The sequence below is a fragment of the Apus apus genome, chromosome 2 (assembly GCF_020740795.1).
Source record: "Apus apus isolate bApuApu2 chromosome 2, bApuApu2.pri.cur, whole genome shotgun sequence".
Taxonomy (NCBI): Eukaryota; Metazoa; Chordata; class Aves; order Apodiformes; family Apodidae; genus Apus; species Apus apus.
In genome coordinates, this window is record NC_067283.1 from 156,153,306 (window position 1) to 156,168,899 (window position 15,594).

At 49.0% G+C, this 15,594-nt stretch overlaps 1 protein-coding gene across 2 annotated transcripts in view; it reads right to left on the bottom strand.

The window, feature by feature from the left end:
- ZC3H3 (zinc finger CCCH-type containing 3) overlaps positions 1 to 15,594 on the bottom strand; it is a 187,316-nt gene that overhangs the window by 164,527 nt on the left and 7,195 nt on the right. The gene's annotated exons all lie outside the window — the stretch shown is intronic.

The window sequence follows — 15,594 nt, forward strand, 5'->3', positions numbered from 1 at the left end:
CATGCATTCTCCTTTCCCAGGCATCCTCAGCTGTCTCTCTTCTTCTTCTGATAAAGAGGATGAGGCAGGGAAGTGCTCCAGGACAGTCAGTAGCACCCTCCTGCAAGGTAGTCCTCCCTGAAGGAACCAAGGAGTTATTTTAAGCACATGAAGAAAGGATGTGAAAAGGGCAGAACGTTTTGGTTTATGAGCTGTCAGAGACCTCTTCTTGTCTCGATTTTCTACTTGCACTTTACAAAGCAGGAGATAAGAGAACAGCTGGAGCAGCTCTGCTCTGGAGACAGGCTGGGAGAGTTGGGGTGTTCAGCCTGGAGAAGAGAAGGCTCCAGGGAGACCTTAGAGCACCTTCCAGTGCCTGAAGGGGCTCCAGGAAAGCTGGGGAGGGACTTTTCCCCAGAGAGGGCAGCGATAGGACACAGGGTAATAGTTCTAAACTGAAAGAGGGAGATTTAGGTTAGACAACAGGAAGAAATTCTTCACCATGAGGATAGGAAGGCACTGAAACAGGTTGCCCAGGGAGTCTGTGGAAGCCCTGGTGGTGTTCAAGGCCAGGTTGGATGAGGCTTGTGCAGCCTGGTCTGGTGGGAGGTGTCCCTGCTCATAGCAGGGGGGTTGGAACCTGATGATCTTTAAGATCCCTTCCAATCTTCACCACGCTGTGATTCTATGAAATCATTTACATGACAACAAGTCCTGCTGTTCCACTGCTGAGAGGTTTATACTTCAATTTTCCATGAGTCGAATTTGCCTTTAGGCTGATCTCTAACTCAGAAATGGAATAAATGTCATGAATTCTGTCAGATGAAGAGAAAGTCATCAAGGGTAACAGAACAGGTCACCAAATTCTCCTGCTCACTTCCCTCTATATCTATACATACTTGGATCTATGCATTGAGAGAGATACAAGCCTGTGAAATATTGTTACTCCAGCCCCCCTGTGTGAGCCAGAACAAACATTAAGGGTTAAAATGTATTCCATGAAGCAGAAGGGTAAAAGTTTAAGTCCAGACAATATCAACAGGGCCAGAATTTTACCATCTATTTAAAAAAAAAAAAAACAAAAACAAAAAATCAGCTTACTCATTCCAGTTGCACAGATGTTCCCAGAGCATTGACCAGTTAATCTCCATTTACAGACCATTTTATAGCCATTTAAACAATTCCTCTGCTTCTTCAGAGCACCTCATCCTTCAGATATTCATGTTGGAGACTCAACTTTTCTTGGACTTGGAAGCACTTCTTCCTCCAAAGCCAACAGAGTGAGTTAGACCCACTCACATATTGTGGAGTAATATTGCAATCATATTTCCCTGTTCCATTATCTTTTAGACCGTACATAACTAGGAAAGCTCATGCACTAACCCTGTGGTTAGAGAGGTAAAATTCAAGTGTTGTCACCAAAAAAAATATATATAGCTGCCATATTGAAAGTAAATATCCATGAAGACAGAAAAGGACCAAACTTTGGTTTGTCTAAACCATCGATTATTCTGGAATAATTAATTAGCAGAGCTCCAGTAATACATAAAATTGCTGGCCTCTCACTCTTCTGGTAATTTATGCAAGATTAAAGTATCGCTGTGGTTGCCTTTTCTGTTGCCTAATTCAGCATTTTCTTTTTCCTTAGGAAAGCAAGACTCCAGCTTGAGCTGCTCTGATGCCCTTTCGCCCTGGTTGGTGCAGTAAAATCTCACACGTTCCCAGGGAAGTGATGGATCATGGAAGCTCAGAGAAGAGGAGCACATAAAATGCCCCAGTTAACGTTGAGATAGTAGAGTAAATTTTATTTACAGCACACACACAGACATATCCAGATGAACTTGTTCCTCCCTGACAAAACCCCTTTTTTGATTTTTCTTGTTGATAAGAAGATAATTCCACACTGAGCACCTTGATTTCCTAATAAGCAAGAAACTACCTCGCAAGGAAACCATTTCCAAGTCATCAACTCCAGATTAAGCTCACCAATCAACCCAAGCAGCAAGAAAAAACACCACTTGGGCAAGAGGCTGGTCTCCTCTCAAACAACTTCTTCAAAAGACAACAGTTACTCTCTTTTTCCTTTACAAAACCAGTATTTGAAGCTGTTCTGTCTGGCCCCTGTGATTCATGGATGTCCTTGTCACCCCAAAAAGCATGGAGTTGAGGCTACCAGGAGATCACAGAATCACAGACCGGTTTGGGTTGGAAAGGACCTTAAAGATCATCTAGTTCCAACCCCCCTGCATGGGCAGGGACACCTCCCACTGGATCAGGTTGCCCAGAGCCCCATCCAGCCTGCCCTTGCACCAGAGCATCTTGGTCTGGGGCACAAGTCTCATGAGGAGCAGCTGAAGGAGCTGGGGGTGTCCAGCCTGGAGCAAAGGAGGCTGAGGGGAGACCTGCTGGCTCTGCAGCTGCCTGAGAGGAGGTTGGAGCCAGGGGGGTCGGGCTCTGCTCCCCAGGAACAAGCCCTGGGACAAGAGGGAACGGCCTCAAGTTGTGCCAGGGGAGGCTGAGGTTGGATCTGGGGAACAATTCCTTCCTGGCAAGGGTTGTCAGGGCCTGGCCCAGGCTGCCCAGGGCAGGGGGGGAGTCCCCATCCCTGGAGGGGTTTCCAAGCCCTGGAGATGGTGCTGAGGGACAAGGGGCAGGGGTGGCCTGGGCAGGGCTGGGGGAACGGGTGGGCTGGAGGATCTTAAAGGTCTTTTCCAAGCAAAAGGAGAATGATTCTACTCCATGGCACAAAAAGCTCTAGAGCCCTCCCAGGAAGGCAGGCTGCCTCGAGACGGCTGGTATCATGGTGGATCTTCTCAATGAGGTTCCTGAGCTGGACCTTCCCTTACTTCTCCATGAAATGTGGGTGTTTCTCTCCCACAACCAGCAGCTGTTCATTTCACAGCTCCACTGCACCTTTCAATGACCTCGGCAGTTACTGATGCTTTTTCAGGAGAGCTCTTTGCTTTTTGCCCAGGCTACAAACGAGGTGTGTGTTCAACACACACCAGCTTGTTTGTTTTACTGCAGAGACTTCATGTGTTTTGGGGAGGTTCTTCAAGGAAAAATTGAAGTTGTATGGCATTCTTGTTCAACCCACAGACACACACTTGCCTGGGCACTCTGTCCCACATCCAAGGACAGGAAGTCCCAGGACATTTGCTGGTGCAGTGAGCAACAGCACAGGCTTTGCCATCGTGACCAAGGCAGGAGTTAACAGCCCACACTAAGGCTCCAAGTATGTTCATGCCCTTTTGCACTGGAGAGCCCCCAAGGGCAGGCTTAAGGCCTAATAACACATAGGATCACTTTGGAGAACAGATCTGGACCCACAATCCACCAGCCCTGTTTATACACCCACACAACACCCTTCCTTGATACTACTCAAAACAACCCCGAGCACAACCCAAAATAGCAGCCAAGAGAAAACCTCAACATGTGCATTATCCAGGGACATAAGGGAGGATTCTTCCCCTTCATTCAGCTCATGTGAGACCCCACACCAGGAATACTGTGACCAATTCTGGAAGCCCCAAATGTAAGAAGGACATGGAGCTCCTGAACAGAGGCCAGAGGAGGCCCCGGAGATGCTGGGAGGGCTGGAGCAGCTCTGCTCTGGAGACAGGCTGGGAGAGTTGGGGTGTTCAGCCTGGAGAAGAGAAGGCTCCAGGGACACCTGAGAGCACCTTCCAGTGCCTGAAGGGGCTCCAGGAAAGCTGGGGAGGGGCTTGGGACAAGGGCAGGGAGGGATGGGAGCAGGGGGAAGGGTTTCCAGCTGGCAGAGGGAGCTGGAGCTGAGATGGGAGGGAGAAATTCTGGGCTGTGAGGGTGGGGAGAGCCTGGCCCAGGTTGCCCAGGGAAGCTGTGGCTGCCCCATTCCTGGCAGTGTTGAAGGGCAGGTTGGATGGGGCTTGGAGCAACCTGGGCTGGTGGGGGGTGTCCCTGCCCATGCAGGGGGGTTGGAACTAGATGATCTCTAAGGTCCCTTTCCAACCCAAACTGTTCCATGATTCTATAATCACCAGTGTCCAGCTCACTCCTCCTAGCAAAAGCTAGAAATGTAGATTCTTTTTAACAACTCTCTACCCTTCCAGCAATGAATACAAGCTTCACCCTAAAAAAACAGCAAGAAGAGACAACACAGGAAGTTCCACCTCAACATGTGGAAAAACTTCTTTCCTCTGAGGGTGATGGAGCCCTGGGACAGGCTGCCCAGAGAGGTTGTGGAGTCTCCTTCTCTGGAGACTTTCAAGACCCGTCTGGACATGTTCCTGTGGGACCTGTCCCAGGTGATGCTGATGCAGCAGGAGGGCTGGACTCAATGATCTTCAGAGGTCCCTTCCAACTCCTCTGATTCTATGATTCAAATGGGGATTCAGAAAATACATTAAAAGAAAAGGAGGGGCTTCTTTTGCCAGTTCCGTAATTTCTGACAGCCTGAAGAGATCTTCTCTACCTTTTGCTAGTCCTCTTACATTTGAAGTAAGACTCAAGGAGTGTCCTTCCAATACATTTAGGGTTGATTATAACCAAGCAGCCTTCACTGCTGCTGGATGGAGTTGCTTAGACAAGCCTGAAGGCTGCATCACTGGAGGGTCACAGTTCCTGGCTGCTGTTGTTGCACCATCCCTGAAAGGTCTGAATTCTTAGAAAAGCCCCCCATGGACTTGAGAATATCAAGGGTCAGAGCCAGTGAAAGGATGTCATGCACCCCCAAAGCCAAGTATGTTTCCTGTAAGGGTATAAATACACTGTTCCCCAAAGAGGCACTTGCTACCAACAGAACTTCACCATCAACTGGTAGCTGGCACTGCAGACAGGCACAGGAGAACGTCTGAAAGAGGAGACAGGCACTGAGAGGTGATTTTCAGCACTAAATTAACCCACAGTTTGAGTTCTGCAGGAAACAGCAGAAAGAGCAGACACAGACACTGGGAATAATTTAAAGCACCTGCACATGCAGAGCAGAGGGGTGTCACACACCAACGTCTGCTGCTGCCAGGTCCTCATCACTTGGTCCACACCTTCACCCTGGCAGAGGTCTGTCCACAGAATCACTGAATGGTGGGGGCTGGAAGGGACCTCTGCAGATCACCCAGTCCAACCCTGCTGCTAGAGCAGGATCCCCTAGAGCAGATCCCACAGGAACACATCCAGGCAGGTTTGGAATATCTCCAGGGATGGAGACTCCACAACCTCCCTGGGCAGCCTGTCCCAGGGCTCTGTCACCCTTAGAGTAAAGAACTATTTTCTTACATTCAGATTAAATCTCCTGTGTTCCAGTTTGTGCCTATTGCCCCTTGTCCTGTCACTGGACACGGCGGAGAAGAGTCTGGCCCCATCCTCCTGACACCCTCTGTAGATCATGGAATCAAAGAACGGTTCAGGTTGGAAGAGACCTTAAAGATCATCAGGTTCCAACCTCCCTGCTATGAGCAGGGACACCTCCCACCAGACCAGGCTGCGCAAAGCCTCATCCAACCTGGCCTTGAACACCTCCAGGGACGGGGCTTCCACAACCTCCCTGGGCAACCTATTTCAGCACCTTCCCTCCCTCATATTTATAAGCATTAAAGAGAGTCCCCCCCAGCCTCCTCTTCTCCAAGCTGAACAGCCCCAGCTCTCTCAGTCTTTTCTCTTAGGGCAGATGCTCCAGTCCCTTGAGCATCTGAGCGACCTGTGCTGGACTCCCTCCAGTAGTTCCTTGCCCTTCTTCAACTGGGGAGCCCAGAACTGCCCACAGTGCTGCAGGTGAGGCCTCACCAGGGCAGAGCGAGGGGGAGGACAACCTCCCTTGACCTGCTGGCTACACTCCCAACGTACCCAGGTCTCACATGCAGGCAAGGAGCACTCCTCTTTATCTAGAGGCACCCTAGCAACTTCAGATCACGTTTGGTGACACATTTCAGCAGGGGTGTTCCCTCTCTCACAGTCACTACTTCACCCGACTGCGGATCCAAGCGCTGGAGCGCTCAAGCGCCGGGGAGAAGCTTGTCTACATGGTGACACCTCCTCATTTAGCAAGGCTGACTTCCCTCCCTGGAAGCAGCCTGTTATTTTTAAAAGAGGGCTCTGAAAACAGAATCCCCTGCAGGCTGGCTGCCTGCAGCTCCTCTTGCAGCTTGGGGACAAGTCACCTGTAAATGCCAAGTGAATCCAGAAACCCAAAACCGTTACTTACGAACACTGACGTAACTGGTGCCGGCAAAGAGCCAAGTATGTGAACTTTTCCCAATTCCTGTGAAGGAGCAAGCAGCCCCTTCACCTGCCACACTCCACCCCTGGCTCCCAAGGACAAGGAGACCTGACAATGTAGTATTTACGGGCAAGGTCAAACCCATGTGTGACAGTGTCCTGCCATCAACCTCGGTGGCCTCGAGCGGCGACTCTGCAAAGGGGCTGGGTGAGCTGGGAAGGAGCCACTTGGAATGATGAAACTAGTGATGGAGCAGAGAAGAAAAGATGTGATGAACTCCAAGGGGTCCTGAGCTGTGCATGATACAAGGGCTTCCTTCAAGGGCAGGAATCACCACCTCTGACTCCTTCTAGTAAGACCTAATGGAGATGTCACACCAGCTTAACTCACAGGTAACGTGATCTGAGATGTCACCCCACAAAAGGCAGAAACACCCTGTGCAATCCACTGAAAAAAATATAATAATAATGAAGACAAGGAATTCATCTTAAAAAAAAAAAAAAACACAAACAAAAAAACCAACCAAACAAACAAAAAAAATCTAAAACAATCCAAACCACAGTGTCCCAACAGGAATGTCCCCCTGAGAAATATTCACGGATTGGCCTTCACTGCGTAAGAAAGGAAAAAAAAAAAAACAACAAAACAAATAGAAGAGAGTATAAAACCCATTGCTGAGCTTTTCAAAGCTGCCAGAGGGAGACAAACATCCAGTGTCAATAAAATTAACAGCAGCTGAGCATTCAGATGCCAGCCATAACTTGCTCCTCACCAGTTACGCCCCGTTGACTCTCCACGCTCGCCGGGGCACGAGTCGTGCAAACCAGCCCCTTCCACTTCTGCCACCAGCCCTCCTTCCAAGCAACTATTTCTCTGCCTGTCCTGACACCCTCGTGCCACAGGGATCACTTTATCAGGCAAGCAGAAAGAGAAAATAGGGTTTGGGGGATTTTTTTTGGAGGGGGACCCTCACTCTGAGCGGAATTCGAGAGCTGTGGAAAGTCTTTTAGAGGTAGAAGAAGAGTTGTATAAACTCTTTGCCCTGCAGGTGGCAGGGTGAGGCAGGTCTGAGGAATCCCGATGGAATTTCTCTCTGAAAGGAGGAAATACAAACAGGATTTCCTTCCATCTGGCACGTTCAGGGAAGCCAGCTTCAATGCTGGTGGTGGCAACAGAGGACAAGCAGGAAGCTGGTACCACCAACCCTCTTGTCTCAATCAGGAGCATGAGAAAGGCAAAGATGAGCAGGAAAAGAACGTTTTTAAAAAACAAAACAGCCTAATAATTGTGCACGTAGCAGATGTAAAAAGGCTCCAGATTTCCTTTTTCCACGGATTTTCACAGCCACAGACTGGTCACTGCTGCAGCTCACCATTCATTTGGCTTCCTTTGCCAAGGAGATGGCAACACAGCCCTCCTGTGCCACCCCACCAAACCATCATTTCACTAATTAACGCCTGCAAAACACTCTGAGGAGCCAAAGTGCTGAGTAACAGTATCATTCCTACCCCGGCACCAGTCCACCCTGCTTTCCAAACCCAAAACCAAGAGAAATCAAAGGATGAACCTCCACAGTGCAGCTGGAGGGACATTCTGTGCAGGGCAATCCTGCTGACCTGCAGCAACAAAAGCATCTCTCCCACCACCCACCTCTCCCCCCACCCACTTCTCTCAGCCATAGTTCAAAATCTACTACTTAAAAACTAGTTTAATACAGAATCACCTTGGTTGGAGAAGGCGTTTAAGATCATCAAGTCCAACCATTAACCCAGCACTGCCAAGGCCACCACTAAACCATGTCCCTCAGTACTATGTCTACACAACTCTTAAATCCCTCCAGGGATGGTGACTCTACCACTGCCCTGCACAGCCTGCTCCAATGCTTGATAACCCTTTCAGGGAAGAAATTCTTCCTAACACCCAAATTAAACATCCCCTGGTGCAACTTGAGGCCATTTCCTCTGGTCCTATCACTTGTAATTTCATTGCACAGCCTGATCCCCACCACTTGACACAGACCAGGAGATGGCTACGAGCAGGAGGAGGGAGCTGGGCTTTTAACTCAGGAGGTGCAGTTGGACTGTTCCCCCAACCATTTTTAATTTTATTTTTTTTTTTTGGCATGTGAACCACCACCAGCAAAATAAATCATCTGAAGCATAGACAATACAAAGGCTTTCACATTGCACACTCACATGATGATCTTGCTTCAAAACCACCAAACACCAAATTATTTCAGAAACAGACACGGGGATACAATAATCCACCCACTGGGTAAGGAGCTGGCTGGATGGTCACCCTCAGAGTGGTGAACAACAGCTCAATGTCCAGATGGAGTCCAGGGACAAGTGGTGTCCCCCAAGGGTCAGTACTGGGGCTGGTGCTATTTAATATCTTTGTCAGTGACATGGACAGTGGCATTGAGGGCACCCTCAGCAAGTCTGGTGACAACACCAAAGTGTGTGGTGAGGTGACATGCTGGAGATGGACCTGGGAAGCTTGAGAAGGAGAGGGATCTGGACAGGCTTGAGGAGTGGGCTCGTGCAAACTGCCTGAAGTCCAACAAGGCCAAGTGCAAGGTCCTGCACATGGGTCGGGGCAACCCCAAGCACAAATACAGGCTGGGTGGAGAGTGGATTAAAAATAGGCTGGAGGAGATGGACTTGGGAATGATGGTGGATGAGAAGCTGAACATGAGCCAGCAACGTGCACTTCCAGCCCAGAAAGCAACTTTGTCCTGGGCTGCATCAAAAGAAGCGTGGCCAGCAGGCCAAGGGAAGGGATTCTGCCCCTCTACTCCACTCATATGACACCCCATGTGGAGCACTGTGCCCATTTCTGGAGTCCCCAAATAAGAAGGACATGGAGCTGTAGCAGAAAGTCCAGGGAAGGGCCATGGAGATGATGGGAGGGCTGGAGCACCTTTCCTATCAGGACAGACTGGGAGAGCTGGGGTGTTCAGCCTGGAGAAGAGAGGGCTCCAGGGAGACCTGAGAGCACCTTCCAGGGCCTGAAGGGGCTCCAGGAAAGGTGGGGAGGGGCTTGGGACAAGGGCAGGGAGGGATGGGAGCAGGGGGAAGGGTTTCCAGCTGGCAGAGGGAGCTGAGATGAGATGTGAGGGAGAAATTCTGGGCTGTGAGGGTGGGGAGAGCCTGGCCCAGGTTGCCCAGAGAAGCTGTGGCTGCCCCATCCCTGGCAGTGTTGAAGGGCAGGTTGGATGGGGCTTGGAGCAGCCTGGGCTGCTGGGAGGTGTCCCTGCCCATGCAGGGGCGTTGGATCTCTATGATCTGTGAGGTCTCTTCCAACCCAAACCATTCCACAATTCTACGAATAAGAAACGGTCCTTAGAGAAATCTACTTTCTCCCTTCCTCCATCTTCTGTTTTCATCCAACTGTGACTGTGCCTGAGCAATCCCAAGCCCACGGCTGAGAAGTCCTGCCTAGAAGGGGACATTAGAGAGGGGAAAAGACACCGAGGAGCCTCTTGCCAGCATCTTTGCAATATTGTGTAATCCCCCCGGGCGAGGTGGGCAGCCCGCGCCGCTGCTGAACAATGCAGTTTGGAATTCAATTAAAGTGATTATCTGTTGTGCCAAATAAATTGTGTACAGCATATATCCTGCAGCACTTTACACCTTCAGGCTCATTATTTTCTAACCGTTTCCTCCTGTTTATGCACTTGCAAATTAAATTGCTGATAATATGCACCAAAATAAAAAATGAGCCCACCTTGTCCGAAGAAAATTGATTCTCCTTTTTCCTGAACCCGGCGATTGCCAGGTTTTATATACTCTGTTCCTGGTGATCATTAGTAATTCAATTTTCTTTTTATTAGCCCCCTTATCTGCTGAGCAATATAGTGGCAGAGCTGACCTCTTTCGCACGGGTAAATGTTTAAAATCTTTTCCCTGATTAATTTTGCCAGTTAAGGAAAAGAGGAGAAATGGCCCGGCTCTTTGCCATCACAATGAATAAAGCTTAATGTTGATTGTGATGGAATTTCTAATGCCAAGGAAATTGATTGAACGCAGCAATTACACTGCAATAGTAACTCAAGGGAAATGGGATAGTTTTCTCCTGGCCATAGCCTTTTGGTTATTTAAAACAATCCAATTTGCAAGGATAATTATATATTAGTGTTTTATCTGCCACTTGAAATGAACACGGGAGTTTTGATACTGGCCCCGGCATTAGCAGGTTATTGCTGCAAATTACTTGATATCTGCTTTCTTTCACATAAAGACGAAATTAGGCCATCAATAACCAGAAAAAGGTGGACTGGGGAGATGTGAGGGGCACGAGTGCCCTCTGCAGGGAAGGAAGTGAGGCACAAGATATCCCCCAAAATCCCTGTTTCTCCTGCTGGTCCGAGCACACCAGACTCACGGCTCTCGTGCTGGACATGCAGCCAACTGCAGCTCCCCATCCAGGCATCTGTCCTACCTTTAACTGTTAAAAATCTTAATTTTAAGCACTTCTCTAGTTCTTTCCTGCAGAAAAAGCCAAGGGCATGAGAAATGACAACGTTCTCGTGCTGGATGCCCAAGCAGGGTGAACACTCAGCAGGACAAGTTGCACAAGAGCTGCAGCAGCCAAGGAGGGCAACAGCACTGACTGTTTTTTTGCAGGGGTGAGGAAAAAAGGTTCATGACAGCAAGTGCTCACCTGCCTTTTGTCAAAACCAAACTTGAGAAAGCAAGATGTCCAACAGGCAAGCAGACAGAGTTGGAGTCAAAGGCTGTTGGGAAAGAGGAGGGATTTCCCACAGCCACACTGCTTGGCAGAGGACTTGGGAGCACAGGAGGAGCAGGCACATCCATCCTACCATCTGGATTCGTCAAACCTCACTTCAAAGTTGGTATTTTCCCTTAAAACTGGTGAGAAAAACATCACACCCTGGCACTCCCGGGAATAACCTCATCTCCAGTTTGTAGAAAGAGGAAAAAAGGTTGCCTGGGCTCACCCGACAGCACGTGGCCAAAAACCAGTTGTTGTCCCAACATACACACCATGATTTTCTTGTGTCAGCTCTTTGTTGTAAGAAATAAGCAACAGAAAAGCCAATTCAGGACAGATATTTGCTATTTAGACAATTACAACATCCAGCTATTGGCAGAAAAGTTACCCAGCAAATGACAGAGCAGAGGCCCAGTGTTTATTCTCCCGACTCAAATCCTTTGGTTCAGATGCCAAAAAAAATGAAAATTAAAAATGGTTGGGGGAACAGTCATCTGTGGAAACTCCACCCACATCTTAATTACTGGACAGCCTCTCCCTCCTTCTTGTGTTTGAAAGGGGGTTGGAGTGTGAGGGGAGAGCCCAGAGACCTCCCAAGCACAACTCCCACCCAGTGAACAAGGGAATTTAAAGTTCAGGCTGGAGGAGCTAATCATGCTAAGTCATCACAAAGATGCTGGGCTGGAGCAGCTCTGCTCTGGAGACAGGCTGGGAGAGTTGGGGTGTTCAGCCTGGAGAAGAGAAGGCTCCAGGGAGACCTGAGAGCACCTTCCAGTGCCTGAAGGGACTCCAGGAAAGCTGGGGAGGGGCTTGGGACAAGGGCAGGGAGGGATGGGAGCAGGGAGTGATGGCTTCAAACTAGAAGAGAGAGATTTAGGTTGGACATTAGGAAGAAATTCCTTAGTGTGAGTGTAGTGAGCCCAGGTTGCCCAGAGAAGCTGTGGCTGCCCCATCCCTGGCAGTGTTGAAGGGCAGGTTGGATGGGGCTTGGAGCAGCCTGGGCTGCTGGGAGGTGTCCCTGCCCGTGCAGGGGGGCTGGAACTGGTTGGGCTTTAAGGCCCTTTCCAAAACATTCCACAATTCTATAATTATCACAGAATCATACAATGTGTGGGGTTGTAAGGGTCCCTTAAATGTCTTCTAGTCCAGTCCCCTCTTCAATGAGCAGGGACTAGATCAGGTTGCTTGGAGCCTGTTTGAGCCTGACCTTGAATGTCTCCAGGGATGGGGCAGCCACAGCTTCCCAGGGCAACCTGTTCCAGTGCTTCACCACCCTCACTGTAACTAAATTGTTCCTAATGTCTAATCTACATCTCCCCTGCTCTAGTTTAAAACCATTTCCCCTCATCCTATTGTTACACACCCTTATTAACAGTCCCTCCCCAGCTTTCCTGGAGCCCCTTCAGGCCCTGGAAGGTGCTCTAAGGTCTCCCTGGAGCCTTCTTCTCTCCCAGGCTGAACACTCCCAGCTCTCTCAGCCTGTCTTCATAGCAGAGCTGCTCCAGCCCTCGGATCATTTTTGTGACCCTTCTCTGGACTCATTCCAACAGGTCCATGTCCCTCTTGTGTTGAGGACTGGGGTAAGTGTCTATATGAAGCTCAACATTCAGACAAGTCTCAAACACGTGGCTCCCAAATGGAGCAGACCCTGTGCAGAAATTGTGCAGCCACTTCAAACCTGTCAGCAGCTTCATCAGGCTCACGACCCAAAGCAAGAGTAACTCTGTTATCTGAGTGGAGTAACAACTCTCAGCAAAGCAATTATCTCCCAAGTTCTCCTTCCCTCCAAAAAGAGTCTAAGAAGTTTAATAGGAAGAAAGGAAAAAAAAAAAGGAACTCTTCAATATTAATGGCACATTAATACTAAGCACTTAACGCTCAAGAAGTCCAACACCTTCAGGCTGTTTTATCAACATTCATTTGGCTCCTCTGAGCAACAGATCACTTTCTATTCCTCTTTGCTCTGGTCAAGCACTTGAGCTCCTCCTATACATGTTCTGCCCCAACACAAGCCCTGCACGAAGACACCTGGATAAGCAGATCACAACTGCATTAGAAATGCTTCACTGCTCTACCATCCCACCAGAGCAAATCCAGTGTGGTACATTCCCCAATTTATGAGTGGTTATTAAATGTCTAATCAAATGAGTCGTTTGGAGTTCACTGGTAACAGCTGCAGGTGTAACACTCGTGATGAGAGCAGCCCAAAAAACCCCAAGAGAACTGCAACCACCACTCTGACACTCTCCATTTTCTCTCTACTACCACCACTGATCCTTCAATGAAAACACAGCAATTCCCAAAAGCAAGTGTTTCTGAGTACAGACCACTGGGCAGGACCAAAGTCTCAGGTCCATTTGGGTCTGAAAAGGGAACTGGAGAGTCAGGAGATGGACAGGTCTTTGTGCTATACACTTGGGAAAGGCAGGAAAAAAGCCTGTTGGACCAGACAAACAAGAAGGGTGCCTTTTGCACCCACACTGCAGTGAAGGAGGACATGCTCCTCCCCAGCTGTCCTTCCATCCTCAACTCTGCTGCACACATTGTGTCCAGCCCAGGATGTTGAAGCTCCCTGGGGATGCAGGAGTGCTGGGTGCTCACTCACCACACAGGCCACCATGAACCATCCAGCTTTTGAAAGGATTTGTTAGCTGGGTGTTGTGTATCTTCAGATTCATGACAACTAACTCATCAAGGTTAGTCACTCAGGTGGCTCAGGACTGTCACCAGCTTGTTCCCAGCAATGGGTGTTGCTTTGACATTAAGCCAGAGGCTTAACATCAGCCTCTCTGCTCCACTGTAGACACTAGGAAGAAATTCTTGGCTGTGGAGGGTGGTGAGAGACTGGAACATGTTGCCCAGAGAAGCTGTGGCTGCCCCATCCCTGGAAGTGTTCCAGGGCAGGTTGGATGGGGCTTGGAGCAGCCTGGGCTGGTGGGAGGTGTCCCTGCCCATGCAGGGGGGTTGGAACTGGATGATCTTCAGAGCTTCTTTTCAACACAAACCATTCCAGGATTCTATGACTCATGCCCCACTCTGCTCCCAGAGGCTCCCAGTAACACCTCTGAACCCCATCGACTTCCCTCACTCTTGTCTTGTGAGAAATGGCAACACTTACAAACTCCACCACCTGCTTAATACCCTCATTTTGCAGAGAGAAATAATAACAATCCTCCCAAGCCCTCCCAGAGAACCCCAGAGTTGGGAATCCAACCCACAAGTCTCCACTCATTCCCAGCTCACTACAGGAATGCTGTGAAACCAGAAGACTATACACATAATGATACATTATGGGGCACCAAAGGTGAGTGATGTCTGAGCTCCTCCAAGCCCTATCAGCTGGGCTCTCCCATCAGACTTTGGGATGCTGCTTTGAAAATATCTCTGCCCCATCCAGCATCTAAGAACCTCTTTGAATGAGGTCTCCTTGGGCAAAAAAAAAAAAAAAAAAGAATCCTAGGACATGGAGGAACAGTCCAGCAATAACTCAACAGCTGCTGAAACCAGAGCATGAGAAGAGTTCAACACACTGAGCTGCAATTTCACTGCCTAGGATCAAACCCTCTCCAAGAAAAGCCTTAAGGTACAAAGGATTTCAAGTTCTAAACACAATTTCAAGCCAAGGAACCAAACCCACAGGCTTTATGAAGGTAGACATCTGCTGGACTGATCTCAGGATACCCCCAGATGATGACAGAGCAGAGGTTAGATGACCAGCAACCACCTCCCTGGATGATACCAGCACTTAGCACTTCATGTCCCAGCAGTGAAGTGAAAATAAGTGTGGGGAAAAAAAAAAATATTACAAGAACTTTCAAACTTACACTCTTTTGTCACACGTGTAGTGACAGGACAAGGGGTAATGGTTTTAAATTGAGAGGGGAGATTTAGGATAGACTTCAAAAAGAAATTCTTCACCATGAGGGTGGTGTGGTCTCTGGTTTCAGAAACCACAGAAGAGCAACCACAGCACAAGTGCCACCAAGACCTCCAACACTCTGTGCTGCCTTCACACACCACATGACAACTTCAACACAACGTCTGGAGGTGCAGCCCTCCCTTCTCCAGACACCACAGGCTTAGCTGACATCCTGAAATGGAGCAAGACTCAGGCCCAAAACCAGGCAACTGCTTGAATGCTGGACCATCAACACCACTGTGCATCTCATTCCTCCCTGCCTCTCCCACGAGTCATTTCCCACCCTCCTGAAGCACCAACAGATCCAAAATTCTCCTCCCAGAGATCCCCACCAACCCCCTTCCTTCAAACACACATGTGAAGAGAAAACTCTTTTTTCTCTTCCTCTCACAAAAACCTCTTCCCTTTCCTGGACTGCAAACCTCTGCTCTTGTCTTTTCATCCACGGAGACACAGCAAGATCCCCAGGCAGAGATGTTGGCCCATCAAGTAACTGTGATCACGTGTGGAAGTTTGGTAGTTGAAAGGTAGAACAGGAAACCACACAAGTGTCTTCCTGAAAACAAAGACTCATCAGCTTCACCTGAGGCAAGCTCAGCTAGATGGTGGCCCAACAGCCCTCCTCCATCAACTGATGTCTCCCTGCACCTGAACCACGGGCAGGTGAAGCCACTTGTCCATGTTAATACCCCCAGTGAAGAGCAGAACCAGACTCCAAGCCAGAACCATCACAAAAACAGGTCACACACATGTAGGGGCAGCTCTC